The following is a 16026-nucleotide window of genomic DNA, read 5'->3' as shown; positions in this document are numbered from 1 at the left end:
TTATCTCTTCAAGATATACACATTATTAATAATGAAGACAAGGAATGGTATCTGTTTTGGAAGTTAGTTATCCTGCTGATATGGGTGCTAATAGCTCCATATCAAATATAATTTCAGTGTATTCATCCATTAGGGTCCAGAGTGTGTGTGATAACACAATGAAATTTACAGTGAAATTAACAGCAAGGAATTTATTTCATGACAATAAATTTTCAGGAAAAATAAACAAAGACATTTGACATAAGTGAAATGGAGCCAATTATATACTTTGATAAACATAGTTTTTTTTTTAATAATGCACCTTTCAAACTACTGAGGGGAATATGAAATACAAGTAGAACAGTTTTTCTAAAAACAGTTGACCTGTAGCTAGTAAAACAAGATAGAACAATATATTAAACACTCAAATGTGTTTTTTTCAGAAAAACATTCAAGGATGAACAATATTTTTCACCTGTGTAACTCTAGGCAACAGGATATGAATACGAGAAAATGATCCTGAAAATAATTAGACACTCACATGAGGAAGAGTAGCATCTGCAGTTACAGTACACTAGCTAGGATAGAATTACACCAGCTATCAATCTTCATGCTTCAGGGCAGAAGCTGCTCACCAGATGGGTCAGGAAGATATTCCCCCCTATGGTATAGTATTGTGAAATTAAGTGTATTATGGGAGGTTTATTTCTCTTAGTGAAACATCTGGCATTGGCCACCGGACGAGATCGACCCTCTGTCTGTTCCAGAACGATAACTCCAATTTTTGCTCACAAAACGATTGTGTATACCAATTGAAGTCACACAATCCTTATGACCAACCCTTCAATTCTTAAATACTTTTGCATTTTCATTAAACTTCTAAAAGAAAAATAGAAGATTATTTAGAAATAGTTTTCAATTATTACTGGAATTTCATCTGTCTTTATGAAATAAATAATCATAATAAAGGTAAAGAGGAAAAATATCCACTATGCTTATGTGGCCAGGACTGGCAGCTGTCCGTCAATATTGGTCTCTCTCTTCTTTGTGGACATTTGAATAAAGTACATTTTCCAGCCTTTCTGGAGCTGGGCATGGTTACAAGCCCAAATTTTTCTTAAAGGAATGTGAGTGATGTAGTGTGTGCACTAAAGAGAAATATCTGCCTCTTCTGTTCGTCCCCCTTTCCAGGCCTTTCTTGTCTGAAAGGACCATGCACAGAGCAGCAGTGGATACTGCATAGTAAACATGACAGAGCCATTGTCAACTTAGGTCACTGGATGATTTTGTTGCTGGCGACCTGCTTATCTTCCCTGAAACAATCACCTGAGAGACAAATAGCCTATCTTTTTAGTTCACTGCCTTTGGGTTGTCTCCATTATCAGAGTTTGCCTACTGTAATGCATCAACAATTTTCACATTCACATGTTTGTTTTCACCATCATAGGAATTCAGAATCTCTAAACAACTACAGGCAAACTATAAGGGCAATTGTTCATTTGTTAAATGTAATGTTTAAAAATGTATTAAATACATAAAATACATTTAAATATTGAAAGCTTTTTATGTATCATCCAGTACTCATTAGTATTATTTAATGATGTACTTGAAGGCTGATAAACCATAATTAGGTAGCTGTTCTCCTAGTGTTATATATTTGGTTTCATTCCAAAATGTGAGGACTCTGGAGACGGATTTCTTGAGTTAGAATTCTGACTGTACTACCTACTGGCAGTATGATTTTGTGTAAGTCATGTAGCCTCTATTTTCTAATCTATAAAATGGAAATGATAATAATGTCTAACTTTTTGGTTCACTTAAACCAGTAGATGAAAAATCATGTACATAGAATTCAGAAGGGTCCGTAGTATTTTGTGAGCACTCAGTAAATGCTAGAGATTTAAGATTAGTATCCTGAAATTTACTCTTACACTTTGAAATTTATATCTTCATACACAAAATTGTTCTCCCTTAAAATAATTTTCTTAAAAGTGACTAATACCTTGTCATCAGCCTGAAGATGTTTGAATAAAAGTGTTTAGGAGGATGTATTGCTAGATTTTCATGCTATGAGAACTGTAATAAAATTTCCATCGCTTCACTGAGAATGAATTCCACATACATACATTTTCTACTCATCTAGACATTGATTTGAAAATTAACTATTTCTTCCTGCCCTATTTCTGAATATATTATGTTTTTGTCTAATTTCTATGAGCACATTATATGTAACAGCGTCATATGGCAAATAGTAATTAAACCATAGTAACACAAGTTTTTGTTTCCTCCTCAATTTGTTTTTAGTATTTTCTTTTTAAAATTCTTATCCCTCTTAGTTGATACTTCTAAACAGAGGTACCCCAAATCTCATTATTCCACTGTCTAGGATTGAGTTTTTTTCTAAGTCAATAAGATTGGAAAGCCTTTTATGTTAGAGAAGTTGTAGTATCTCTATTACAAGTCAAGGTGATGTGTATGCAACTTACTTCTTGGCCAGGATCTCTATGACTTGCATTGTTGTAATCACTTATGCTGGAATTTCTTTCTTTGGATTAGATCTTAATATATTTTATGCAACCATTGATATTGTAACTGAAAGCAGTCTAAAACAAGGAGCTGATTTTAAGCCATAGGAATTTGCCGTTGAGTTTAGAATTGTTTTTCTATATTTATTCACTAACCGGTATGTTTTAATTTTAAGAAGTTTGAAATATACTATTTAATTTCTCATGATGTATAGCAGCTGTCTCCTTTTGTAAAGTGTGCTCAGAGGAATCTTTTTCAGTAAATAAAGTCTGCACCCAGACATCTCACTTTGTATACCATGGAGACTTTAGTAGGACTCTTCTCAGTGATAAACTGCCACACAGAATAATCAGGAGAGAAAGAGAAATCCAGTAAAGAAATAAATCTGTAGAAAGCAACAACCCTAATGATCTATCTATCTATCTGTCTATCTGTCATTATATAAAATATCTATTTTCCCCTGGATTGGAGCCCTGTGTGTAAGCCTTGGTGAGACTCAAAATTCGAATATTCCTTTTTTTTTTTTTTTTTTTTTTGAGACGGAGTCTCACTCTGTCGCCCAGACTGGAGTACAGTGGTGCGATCTCGGCTCACTGCAGCCTCCGCCTCCAGGGTTCAAGCAATTCTCCTGCTTCAGCCTCCCGAGTAGCTGGGATTACAAGGGTCTGCCACCATGCCCGGCTAATTTTTTTTTTTCTTTAGTAGAGACAGGGTTTCACCGGGTTAGCCAGCCTGGTCTCCATCTCCTTACCTGGTGATTCATCTGCCTCGGGCTCCGAAAGTGCTAGGATTACAGGTGTGAGCCAACGCGCCCAACTTATTTCTGCTCTTTTCAGAAGCTCATGGGCCACCAGTAGGGGTCTTCATTGCACAAGGGCAGAAATATGTAAAAATTTTGGAAGAGCTTAAACAACTTTTTTTAAAATAAGACTATCATTAAAAAATTGGACGAATGAAAGAAAATCCAAACAATACTGAAAATGAAAAATAAAAAGGTTTTCTCAGATAAGGCACAGCAAATACAGACTAACCAAGCTGGGACCACTAGGCCTGGATTTCATCTAGAAGAGAAGTGTGTGCTATGGCATCCCATGAGAGTGACCCCCAGGGAGTTACCATGCAGTTCTGAGAGGGGTCCACACTTAGCTGTCAGAAGAGAAGCTATAGCTTGAGGCATTATTGGTTCATAAGATTCACAAAAGAATGATCATAAATGTTTCCAGTTCAATGTCAAGGTTGGTCCAACAGCCTGAGTTATAAGTAGGATGATTATATACCTTGGTTTCGTTAGGACAGTCCTTGTTTAAAATTCCTGTTTTCAAATTTGGTGAGTGCTCCATTTCACTCTAATGTAAGCTGATATTGAACTCTGAATTATATTTGCACCCTGGCTCTATGACAGTACTGCGTCAAACATGCTACCTTGTATTTTATTGCATGCTGATGTTCACTCTGTCAGTAGGGGCAATTACTGCAGTGCAATTTATAAAGCTGCAATCAATGAGATGTTGGAAGTCTTAAGAGAAGACATTCTATACATCTCCAAGGAGCTTCATAGGGCAACCGCTTCAAATTCATCATGGTTCAAAGATTGGCTCTAAATCTAGGAGGCTTAGAAAACTGATTTATCAACATATCAGAAGTAATCCCACTCAAAAAGAATGATGCATAGCAGTTTTTCAATTTATAATGAGCAATCTAATTGGAGAGGCAACCAGACACTCCACCTGCAGGTGTATCACATAGGAAGCCACACAGTAATCGGGCTATTACATGGTGAGCATGAAATCACAATGAGGACTGTTAACTACGTGATTTAAAAGTGTGAAGGCATCAAGCTAAAATAGGCTCATGTATGTCTACTCAAATAGCTTATAATTTACTAGTATGTTTCCATTTTTTACTACCCACCTTCTTTGATCAACACTTTATTTATCTAGATACATTGCTAAGATTTTTTGGTTTGTTTCCTTGTTTTTTGCTTTTTCTTTTCTCCAAGCCTTATCTTATCTGGGAGCTATTGTCTTTGCTCATGACTTCACTTGATCTCTAATTCAATCCATCAAGTGACATAGGGGCTGTCTGATTCTGAAATCTTTCTTTCTCCACTACCCTACACCCAGAGCAGTGCCAGAATCCTTAGCAGAAACATTTCCCAATGGTTTTGAGATTGAGAGATGGAGAATAATGTCTTGTTTAAAAGCCCAACAATTATAGTCACTTATTTTTATAGCATATTAGAATTAGGCTGTCACATCGAAACAGCCTTAGAGTCTGCGTGAAGAGCACATGAAATGCTTTTGTCAAACAACGGCAAAAACAATAAGAAAAATAAAATATTAGCATTTAGTGAAAGACCTTATGAACGATTGTCATCCTCAAAGCGTGTAAGAGCAAGTTGCTTCTGAAAATTGATTTAGGGCATGCGTATGCATATAAATGTCTTCTTCAACATCAGTTTACTCTTTTGCATGGTATCATATCAAGTTGTATTCTAACACACATTAAGTAGGGTAAACAGCTGTTTTTAACTACCAAATGATGTACATAACACATTTTTTAAATTGTAGCATTCGTTTAAGAATTTTTTATTTGTATCTGCTGATGAAGTTTATTTATAACATTGAAGCTTCTTTGATTCAATTACCTATTCTTTAAAACATGGTAGAACCTCTTTTATGCTTTGAATGACTTTTTAAACCAGCCATGTAGTGTCATGAAGACAGCTGTTACTCACAAGTGAGTACTGACTTTGGGAAGTTGCTTTGCTTTTGTTGTTGATACCACCTTCATTGAGAGAAAAGTTTGTTATAGGGACACTCAGCTTGTTCCAAACCACATTCATTATCCTCTCTCTAAATATTGTACGTGTATGTGAAAAGTCAATATGCAGAAACACTAGATTGCAACAGAAAAAAAGAGGTTTAATTGTAGGGCCACTAAATGAGACGAGATGAGAGAAAACCTCAAATTAATCTCTCCAGGGAATGTGGGACTACGGGTTTAAGGGTTTTGGAGTGGCCAAAATGTAGAGATTATTGATTGATCGAAGAGTGCAGGGTGACGTTATGGAACAAAAAGATAAATAAACTGTATTTTCATGCTGATTTGGTTCCTCTGATGGGTCTTTAAACTGATTGGTTTCAGCCGTTCCACTGGAATTCAGGATCTGCTTACATATTCTTAAAACAAAAGCCTTATGTTTCTAACATCAGAAATTTTATCTATAGTAACAATGGGGTGCAAGTGGTCAGTATCTAATGCTTTGTGACTTTTGGTTAGGAGGCAGCGGGTGAAAGCACTGCCTGATTAATGCTTAATTACAACTATATTTCCATCAGAATTCTTATTAACTCTGTGAGGACAGCTTCAATATTTAGTCTGCCAGAGTGACTTCTCTCCTTCAGTTACAGCCATCTTCCTCTCTTTGATATTTCTCACTCTCTACACCCAGTTATCAAATACCATTTTCTCTCCTATCTGTTCTCCCCCTCATTCTGACAATCCGTGCCCAGCCTCAGGCCTGGGTTGTCATTGCATGACTGGCCTATGGAAGAAACTCCTAATTAGTCTCCCTGCCTGTTTGTTTTGCTTTGTTTTGTTTTCTGTGCTCACAGTTTGATCTTTTACACTCTGCTGCCCGTCATTTTCATCAACTAGACTGAATTACGCTGGTACCTTCTCTTTAAAACCTGTAGAGTCTCCTTATTGTCTCAGGGGACGTGCCACAGTTCCTTAGGTTGCATTCCAGACTGTCCAGGGTCTGGCCACGTCTCCCCTTTCTGCTCCATCTGGAAGCACACCTCTGTGTTCATATTGACTACTTATTATTCCCTGAACACAGACAACTTTTAATGCCAATTAACTTTGTTCATAGTGTTTGCTCTCCTACTATATCAAAGCCCCATTCGACCTTTAAGTCTCCATTCAAATGTTATTTCTTTCATAAAAACTTCTCTGAACGCTCTTGTAAGAATTTTTTCTCCTTCTGCAATTCCACGGAATGTTGTTTGTTTCCTAATAGAACACCAGCGCCTTATGTTTTTTATTAAAGTGCCTCTTCCTACCCTGCCAACAATAGGCGTTACCTTTTTCAGATAGTAAGTATGTCTTTCATAGCTGCATGAGTACAGTAAATGTTAGCTGAGCCGACTACCTGTCTGCTGGAGATGTAGCAGCACTGGTTTCAGATTTTTTTTTTTTTTTTTTGTCCCTGTGTTTTCAATCCATATGGGAACATATAGAATATCAGATATATCAATATATAAAATATCGAATCCTGGTCAGTTAGAGAGCTGGTTAATCACAAATGTTAAAGGAACGCTGGAGCTAAGGGAAGCATTGTGGTCTGTCCAACCTGGACTGTAACCTTTCATCAATACTGTGAGTTATATTAGACCAGTGAGCAAGATTCCTGTAAGACCCAATAATTACTTTCATTATAAGTACTGTATAATAGTTGTTCAATATCCTGAAATGGAATTCATAATAGCAAACCCACCTATACACTCACAATAACCAAAAATTATCCATATAATATCCCAACAAAAAATAAATGAGAAATTTAAAAAGTAGTTTATACTAAAATAATGTATATTTCAATACGTAAATGCTTGGTGGGGGAAGCAGAACTGCCCCTACCAATACCCAAAATGCCTGTACTGAAAATTTTGGATTTCGATACATTTTGGAAGGACAGAGGCATTGTCTTTTTAGAGATCTGGAATACCTATTCCTGGGTCTCTGTGATACATGTAAAGAAAACAGTGACAGATAATTGGGTTGGTCTCAAGAGCAGTGCTCTCTCTTTGTTGTTGTATGTTAAGGTCAGAGAGGCAGATGATCATCATTTGAATGGAGAGAATAAAGTTGTCCTGGACTTAAGGTGACCAGAAAGTGTGGGAGGGAAACATGGTTCAGTTGCCTCAAACAATATGATGTTATTGGTTTATTTCTTCGAATCCGTAATCTAGTATCAAAGCAGTCCTGCAGATATAACCTCTAATTGAGGAGTAAGAAAATTTAGAAGAATCTTTTGCTTCCAATTTTTTTCTTTGATCTCTTTATTGCCTCAGAATCTTCCTTTTATTCCTCACCTGATTTAATTGCAAGGAAGAGAAGTACAAAATAAATTAGCAGGTTAATACTATTGCTGCCAATTTTGATGTTTAGGGTTAGTCGTAAGTGCCAACATTCCTCCTTGGGCTTTTCCTGCTTTGGCGGGTCCACTGGAGTTGTTCCCGTATCCGTGATAGCTTTCTAATAAGGCTCGAAATATAATTAGACTCTACAATCATAACTTTTTGAAGTTGGTAAATCCATCGCACATCATATAATTCAATCCTCTCATTTGACAAGTGGGAAAAATAAGTTCTCAAGAGATTAGGTGACTCCAAGAGCTTTCAGCTTGTTGATGTCAAAGGCTGGCCTCGAACCCATATCCACTGCCTGCAGGCCCAGGGCTCTTTTCTGAATAACTCATTGCCTCCCTTAACTGCTGGCAGATTTAGCTCTTCCAGAGCTCTGACAGCACACGCAGCCTTTGTAAGCCACTTTTATTTCTTCCATTTCCCTCCGCCATGGTTCCTCTCCAGGCACATTTCTTCCAGTAACCTGTAGAACAAGGATAAATATAAAAAGTCATAAATCCTTGTCTAAATTGGCCTCCAGGATATATATATATATCTCTTCCTTCTCCATATATATCTATATTCCTTTATTTCGGTCAGTTCTCCAAGCCAGCTGGTGTGATTTGATGGAGACAGCACTGAGCTAGTTTCCTACCCCCTTAGCCTCTGTGCTTTATTAGGCATGTCATTATTGTTATTTTAAGTATCCACTAATTCCTCTGTACCACAGGGTTAGTAATAATATCTGTTATCTCCTAGGAATCCAGAAAGAATCAAATAGTGGTATGAAAGCACTTTGTAAACTGTAAAACACTGAACAAGTATAAAATATCTATATTTTCTTACTTTTAATTTTATAGTCATACTAAATGCATCCTGGAACCACCCTTCTGTCACCAATTTTCAAGCCAGTCTTGGGAAAACTGTATTTCTTCACTTTGCTGCTTTCACATCTGCTAATGGGAGTAAACCTTGTATTGTGGAATTACAGGGATTGGACTTAGGGAATATGTATCTCTTAGTGCAGACTAGGTACATTGTTCTGTACATAGGATTTGCATTCTTATTATATATTATTACTTTTATCTTTATTATTGTTGCTACTACTGCTATTTTTCACAAAGTCTCATTTATTTTCCTGTTTTCTTTACCCACATCTTGATACTCATAGCATTTCCATGACATATCTGGACGGGCCAATTTGTTTTAGAATTGTATCATCTTGATTCCTAAAGTTGTTAGTGAACCATTCTCTAACATTACTCAGTGGTCACAAATAAGGCCGAGGAATAATCATACTAAGATGGTGCTTTATCCATTCAGTTGCAATAGAATAATGGAAACATTGACTATAGCACATTTTATTGCTGGATGCAATTTTTGGTTATCTTGCAACACTTTATAACATACTTAAAATGAGATTGCATATGGAAAAGTTGAATATCTTGTGTACTCACTGTGTATATTGTTATGAATAAATCCCTAAGCTATAACAAATAAATGCAAAATAAAGTCAGGGACTTTCTTCTAAAAATGCTTCATCTTAAAACTGACAATAAGCTGGGCGCGGTGGCTCACGCCTGTAATCCCAGCACTTTGGGAGGCCGAGGTGGGTGGATCACGAGGTCAGGAGATCGAGACCATCCTGGCTAACACGGTGAAACCCCGTCTCTACTAAAAAATACAAAAAATTAGTCGGGCGAGGTGGCGGCGCTTGTAGTCCCAGCTACTCTGGAGGCTGAGGCAGGAGAATGGCGGGAACCCGGGAGGCGGAGCTTGCAGTGAGCTGAGATCGCGCCACTGCACTCCAGCCTGGGCGACAGAGCGAGACTCTGTCTCAAAAAAAAAAAAAAAAAAAACTGACAATAAAAAGTGAGAAAGAAATTTCTTGGCAATAATTCTTGGCAATAAACAAATGAAAATTAAAATTGAAAAGGAAAAGAAAGGTACCATTAAATACTGATTTCCTTTTTCCAAATTGTGTACTTCAATATCTCTGCACCTATCTCCTCACATTTGTTGGAAAGAAGAGTCCTGCCTCACAGACAAAAAGAGAAAAACAAAAACAAAACCACTCAATACATCCGTATACATCACTACATGTTTTAATTTAATTTAATGTCGAAATGTTTGTGATAGTATCATTTTCAGTTGGCATTTCCACATTTGTTACTAATATACGTGAAGATGAGTCTTTCATATGTAAAACTATTTTTAAAGCAACTTTTTTTTTTTTTAAAGAAAGTCTGTGAGAATCAGACGTATTGCGCTGGATTTTTAGGCAGTGACTCTCTTTAAAAACTGCTACATTATACTATATTTCACCTGAATAGAACATTTGTATAATGTACTTGTTTAAATGCTTCAGAGAGAGAGCATTTTTCTCAATCTGAAGAAAATCAGACTAGGCACAAATTCTGCAAGAAATACAAAGGTAGAAAATGGCTCATCTGTTCTGAAACACTAACACTCACTCTTTCCCTCTTTAAACACTCCAACTAAGGGCTAATTCCCACTCATTCTCTGTAAGTGATTATAGATACTGAACGGCCACAATTATGTTGCTGCATATGAATGTAGCGTTTGATGAATGTAACTACAACAATCACAAAGCAATAGAACTAAGAAGAAAAATGCAATAAACTATCATTTTTTAAATTGCCACACTGAAGCAAAATTATAACATACATACTAAGAAAGGCAAACACTCAGCAGATAAGATCTATTTGAGACAAAATTTTATTATACATGACAATAACTTGGTATTTTACTTTCTATTATGCAAATTAATGATCGTGCTTAGTCCATGTACTGTGTGCGAGAGAACAATCCTCTTTAATGTGTGCAAAGATATGTGCAATTAATAAAAATATTTTAAAGGAGTTATGCTAGATAATAAAAATTCAGACCTTCCTTAACTCTGAATTTAAGTCTTCCAATTTGTTTTCAAACGTAAATTTGGAAAACACTTTTTTAAAAAAATTATTTATTTACTTATTCTTTCTTTTATTATTATTATACTTTAAGTTCTAGGGTACATGTGCATAACGTGCAGGTTTGTTACATATGTATACTTGTGCCATGTTGCTGTGCTGCACCCATCAACTCGTCAGCACCCATCAACTCGTCATTTACATCAGGTATAACTACCAATGCAATCCTTCCCCACCCCTCACCCCATAATAGGCCCCGGTGTGTGATGTTCCCCTTCCCCTTTCCTTACTCCTTATACAAAAATTAATTCAAGATGGATTAGAGACTTAAATGTTAAACCTAATACCATAAAAACCTTGGAAGAAAACCTAGGTAATACCATTCAGAACATAGGCATGGGCAAGGACTTCATGTCTAAAACACCTAAAGCAACAGAAAACACTTTTAGCTTATTGTTATGCTAGTCAATTAGGGCAATGTCCTCTTACAAAGGATGCACTTTTGCCCCACCCAGTGGCCGCCTCACAAATAGCCACCCTTCCCCTGAGTAAGGTAATTCCTTTCCCTGGTGGGTTTTGGTAAGAGAAACCCAAGGGAATAACTTGTCCCTGTGGCTCAATGTGTACACGAAGCTATTGTTTCATCAACGCTGCTTCCATCTGTACTGAGCTGTGGAGCAAACACAAGAATGCCAGCCACTTCAGGACTTCCACCAAATGCTTCATTATGCAAGATCTACAAAGTCAACTATGCGTTCATCCAAAACACCAAAAGAAAGAGGAAATGCACATCTATGGTAATAAGATTGAGTAGGTGAGAGGAAGAGAAAGGAGGCAAAGTAATGTCATGAAAAAGAGTACAGATCCAAGAGGTTTCACTCTATTCTAATTATATAAATTTGAGCAATTCGTTTATATTTTGCTTATACATTCCTGTAAAAGGAAGGGAGTAAAACTTAAGTAAAATCAAGCAACGGGGAAAAGGTAAAGTCTCTACAAAAATTGCAAGACAATATTTAATATTTTTATTCTACAGGTCATACAATGTTTTTCTCTTTGTGTCTCATGCTTACACATATGCATGCACAAACTGAAAGACATAATTTTACTATCAATACAAAACTATAGCAAAATTAAAATTAAATTAAACGGCATTGATGAAATTACCTTGTCAAGGATTTGGGAGATGTGTAAGAAGTTTTGCTAGGAGATATCTAGATAAGTGACTGGAAAGAATGATTGCTTTATTTTTATAAAAGATTGTTTCTCTCATTGCTCCCATCACATTATCTAAATTTAGAAATTATCCTAAACAAATTGAATAATTTTATAAAAAATATTTTTCAGATTCTAAATAGTCATATTAGTGTAAAAACAATGCCACCATTGAAACCACATCAGCAAACTAAAAGAATAAAGAAAGAAACTTGCTGGTTACCTGTCAAGGATACCAGCAGGAGGTCTACAAGATGTCAAATTCTCCCCCAGAGGTTCAATAGCTAGCATGGATGAATGTAAGCCTCTCACTTGCCAGCCTGCCAAATCCTCTGACCACATGAACACTTAGATGATTTCTTAGTCTTACCATAAGAACTGATGTTTCCTTTTAAATAAAACTTTAAATATTTTGCTCTATCCGTGTATTCAACTAATCATTTATACACTCTTCCAAGTGATTCCTTGTACTCTTAACTTGTGACATGGTCCTAACTAGTGGAAAGACATTTCCCATGCCCTGTAAGCAATGGCAGTGTATTGAGACAAACAGTAATTAAAACAGTACTGTTAGAAAGTACACTCCACAGAGTGGTAGCGGGCTTGAGCAAGGGGCTAAAGAGTGCTGGTTACAGAATTTTCTGGAGTTTACATATCCTCTACAGGTTTCCCACTGGTTACTTGGTTACACCATATGTAAATTAGAACTTGGTTTGCAACCAGTCTGATTGGTTGTGGAAGGAAACTAATGAGAGCTGAAGTGAAGTTACAAAGTTACACCTTATGTAAATAAAGATGGCTCATGACCAATCTGATTGGTTCTGGGAGGGGACCAGTCAGAGGTACTTTCCATTTTGTATCTGGGCAGCGGTGCAATGGGAGTAGCCTCTGATCCTCTTGTTACTCGGATGTGGACAGGTGAGGTTTTCCTTTTGATTCAGTTCTAGGAAGTCAGCACAAATTAGCCTTAAGTTTCCTTTCTGCAGACCCTATTCTCCTGTCTCAAAATGATGGGACAAGGATGGCGATAAGCCATAGCTTTGTGGGGAAACAGCAGGAGAAAACCTATCCCAAAATAGATGTATCTGTGATTGTTTCCTTAAAAAAAAAAAAAAAAAAGTGTCTTTCCTATGAGTCCTGGAAAATGAGAATAATTCTAGATAGAACCTATGTCATCTAGGTCTTTTATAAGTGTCTTTTTGTCTTCTTGGTAAAATTGTTTCCAGATAGATGTGTGGTTCCTAAACTGTGACTTGAAGTCTCCTGGAGTCTCTGAGATATTGTTCAGGGTCTGCTAGATGCTTCCTTTTCGACTACATGTGTGTGTACGATTGTATTTTCTTTGTATTCTTCAAACCAAATGGTGTATCTTAGCAAACTGAATGCAGACCCAAATATGAGAATCCTACTTTAGCTAGAATTAGATTTGCAAAAGTGTTAAAAAACATCAAATATCATTGCTTTTGTTTTCAAAAATATTACTTTACCTAAAATATTTATATCCTCAGTAGTATTTAAAAATAAAAAAGGTCCTTGTCCTTATGAGATCATTATCTAATATAAAATATTTTAATCACTCATGTGACTTTATGTTATATTATTAATACTTTTTGAAGTCATAATCTAGCAAGTCAGAATTTCACAGAGAAGAATTTATTTTTGTTTCATTTGGAATATTGCATTAGAAGCCTGAATTTGTTCATTACCTGTTACAGGTCTATTTCTTTTTTTTTTTCTTTTTTCTTTTTTTTTTTGAGGCGGAGTCTCGCTCTGTCGCCCAGGCTGGAGTGCAGTGGCGTGATCTCGGCTCACTGCAAGCTCCGCCTCCAGGGTTCGAGCCATTCTCCTGCCTCAGCCTCGCGAGTAGCTGGTGACTAGCGGCGCCCGCCACCGCGCCCGGCTAATTTTTTGTGTTTTAGTAGAGACGGGGTTTCACCGTGTTAGCCAGGATGGTCTCCATTTCCTGACCTCGTGATCCGCCCGCCTCGGCCTCCCAAAGTGCAGGGATTACAGGCATGAGCCACCGCGCCTGGCCCAAATCAAAGATTTTTAACGTGGATGCATCTAATTTCTGATTTCCAGGTTTGTTGTTATCGCTGTTTGTTTATTTTGCATTTTTGTATATGCAGAATTTTGAAAAACTTTTATGGGGAAATGTATATATATAATATCATTATTTATATATAAATTACTTTATATAAATTATATATTCATTTATATTTTACTTGCTTATACATTACTATAAAAGGAGGGGAGTAAAATTTAAGTAAAATCAAGCAACTGGAAAAAGGTAGTCTCTACAAACATTGCAGAAAATATTTTATATTTTTACACTTGATCTTAGCCAAAAGGCCGAGAAGCGATATATTTTATATTTTTATTTGACTGATAATACAATATTTTTCATTTCACTTTCTTAATAATGTTCTTTGATAACAATAATTTTTAATATTGATTAAGTCCAATTTATCTTGTTTTCTCTTTTTGCTCACACATTTGATGGCACACCTAAGATTCTATTGTCAAAGTCAAGGTCATGAAGATTTGCTCCTTTGTTTTCCTTGAAGAGTTGAAATTATTTATATATATTAGTAATGATATTATATATAAATAATGATATTAATGCATACTTAAAGACAGTTTTATATAGATGTGTAAATATATAGTTGTTTTAACCATCTTAAGTATGCAATTTAATATCATTATTTGCATTCACAATATTGTGCAACTGTCATCACTATCTATTTTCAAAACTCTATTAACTGCCCAAACAGAATCTCTGTGACCATTACAGAATTACTCCATTCCTCCCTTTGCCTGTACCTGATACCTCTAATTTACTTTCAGTCCTTATGAATTTAACTATTTCATATAAATGGAAACATAAAATATTTGTCCTTTGTGTCTGGATAATTTCATTTACCCAAATGTTTTCAAAGTCCATCTATGGTGTAGCATTTATCAGAATTTCATTCATTTTTAAAGCTGAATAATATTCCATTACAAATACATACCACTTTTTGTTTATCCATTCATTTGTTGTTGGACACTCAGGTTGTTTCTACTTTTTGACTACTGTAAATAATTCTCCAGTGAATATTGTTGTACAAGTAACCGAGTCTCTGTTTCTAATTCTTTTGGATATATGCCTAGAAATGAAATTGCTAGGTCATATGATAATTCTATCTTTAGTTTCCTGAGGAACTGCCAAGCTATTTTTTATAGCAATTGCATCATTTTTCATCTCACCAGCAATGTATGAGGGTTCTGATTTCTATACATCTTTGACAACACTGGTCCCCCACTCCTTTGGTGTTGCCATTGTTATAACCATCCTAGAAAAGGTACGAAGTGGTATCTTCTGGTTTTGATTTGCATTTCCCTAGGACTAACGGTGTTGAGAACCTTTTCATGTGCTTAGTGGCTATTGATATGTATATTCTCTAGAGAAAAGCCTTTGCCTATTTTTTAATTGGGTTACTATTTCCTTGTAGACAAATTCTAGTAGTTCTTTGTCTATTCTGGATATTAAACCCTTATCAGATAAACGATTTGCAAGTATTTTCTCCCACTATACAGGTTTTCCTTTCACTTTCTTAATAATGTTCTTTGATCACAAAATTTTTACTATTGATTAAGTCCAATTTATCTTGTTTTCCTCTTTTTGCTCACACATTTGATGGCACACCTAAGATTCTATTGTCAAAGTCAAGGTCATGAAGATTTGCTCCTTTGTTTTCCTTGAAGAGTTATGATTTTAGGTCTGATATTTAGGTCATTGATCCATTTTGAGGATATCAAGTTGTATGATAGTGGGATCCATTTTATTATACATGGTACGGTATGATCATGGTTTGATAGAGATATCCAACATATTCTTTTGCATGTGGATCTAGTTGTCTCAGCCATATTTTTGAAGAGACTGTCTTAGTCTACTTTCTGCTGCTGTAACAAAATACCACAGATTGGGTAATTTATAAATAGTAGATGTTTACTTGCCTCACATTTCTGGATGTTGGGAAGTCCAAGAGCATGGCATTGGCAGATAATAAGGGCATTCTTGCACATTATCCCATGGGGAATAGGTAGGCAGGGACGTGAGACAGAGAGATACAATGGGGCTAAATCCATCCTTTTTTCAGGAGCCCACTTCCACAATAACTAACCCATTCCTGAGATAATAGCATTAATCAATTCATGAGAGAAGAGTACTCATGACCTATCTAGCTTTTAAGGGTCTCACC

At 36.0% G+C, this 16026-nt stretch overlaps 1 pseudogene; it reads right to left on the bottom strand.

Annotated features, from left to right (window-relative positions):
* Positions 1 to 14001: 14001 nt before the first annotated feature.
* LOC116271564 lies at positions 14002 to 14146 on the bottom strand (annotated as a pseudogene).
* Between the last annotated feature and the right edge of the window lie 1880 nt (positions 14147 to 16026).

This window comes from Papio anubis, chromosome 19 (genome assembly GCF_008728515.1).
Source record: "Papio anubis isolate 15944 chromosome 19, Panubis1.0, whole genome shotgun sequence".
In the NCBI taxonomy this organism is placed as follows: Eukaryota; Metazoa; Chordata; class Mammalia; order Primates; family Cercopithecidae; genus Papio; species Papio anubis.
Note: the sequence above shows the minus strand (reverse complement) of the source record. Positions and strands in the feature narration are given on the sequence as shown.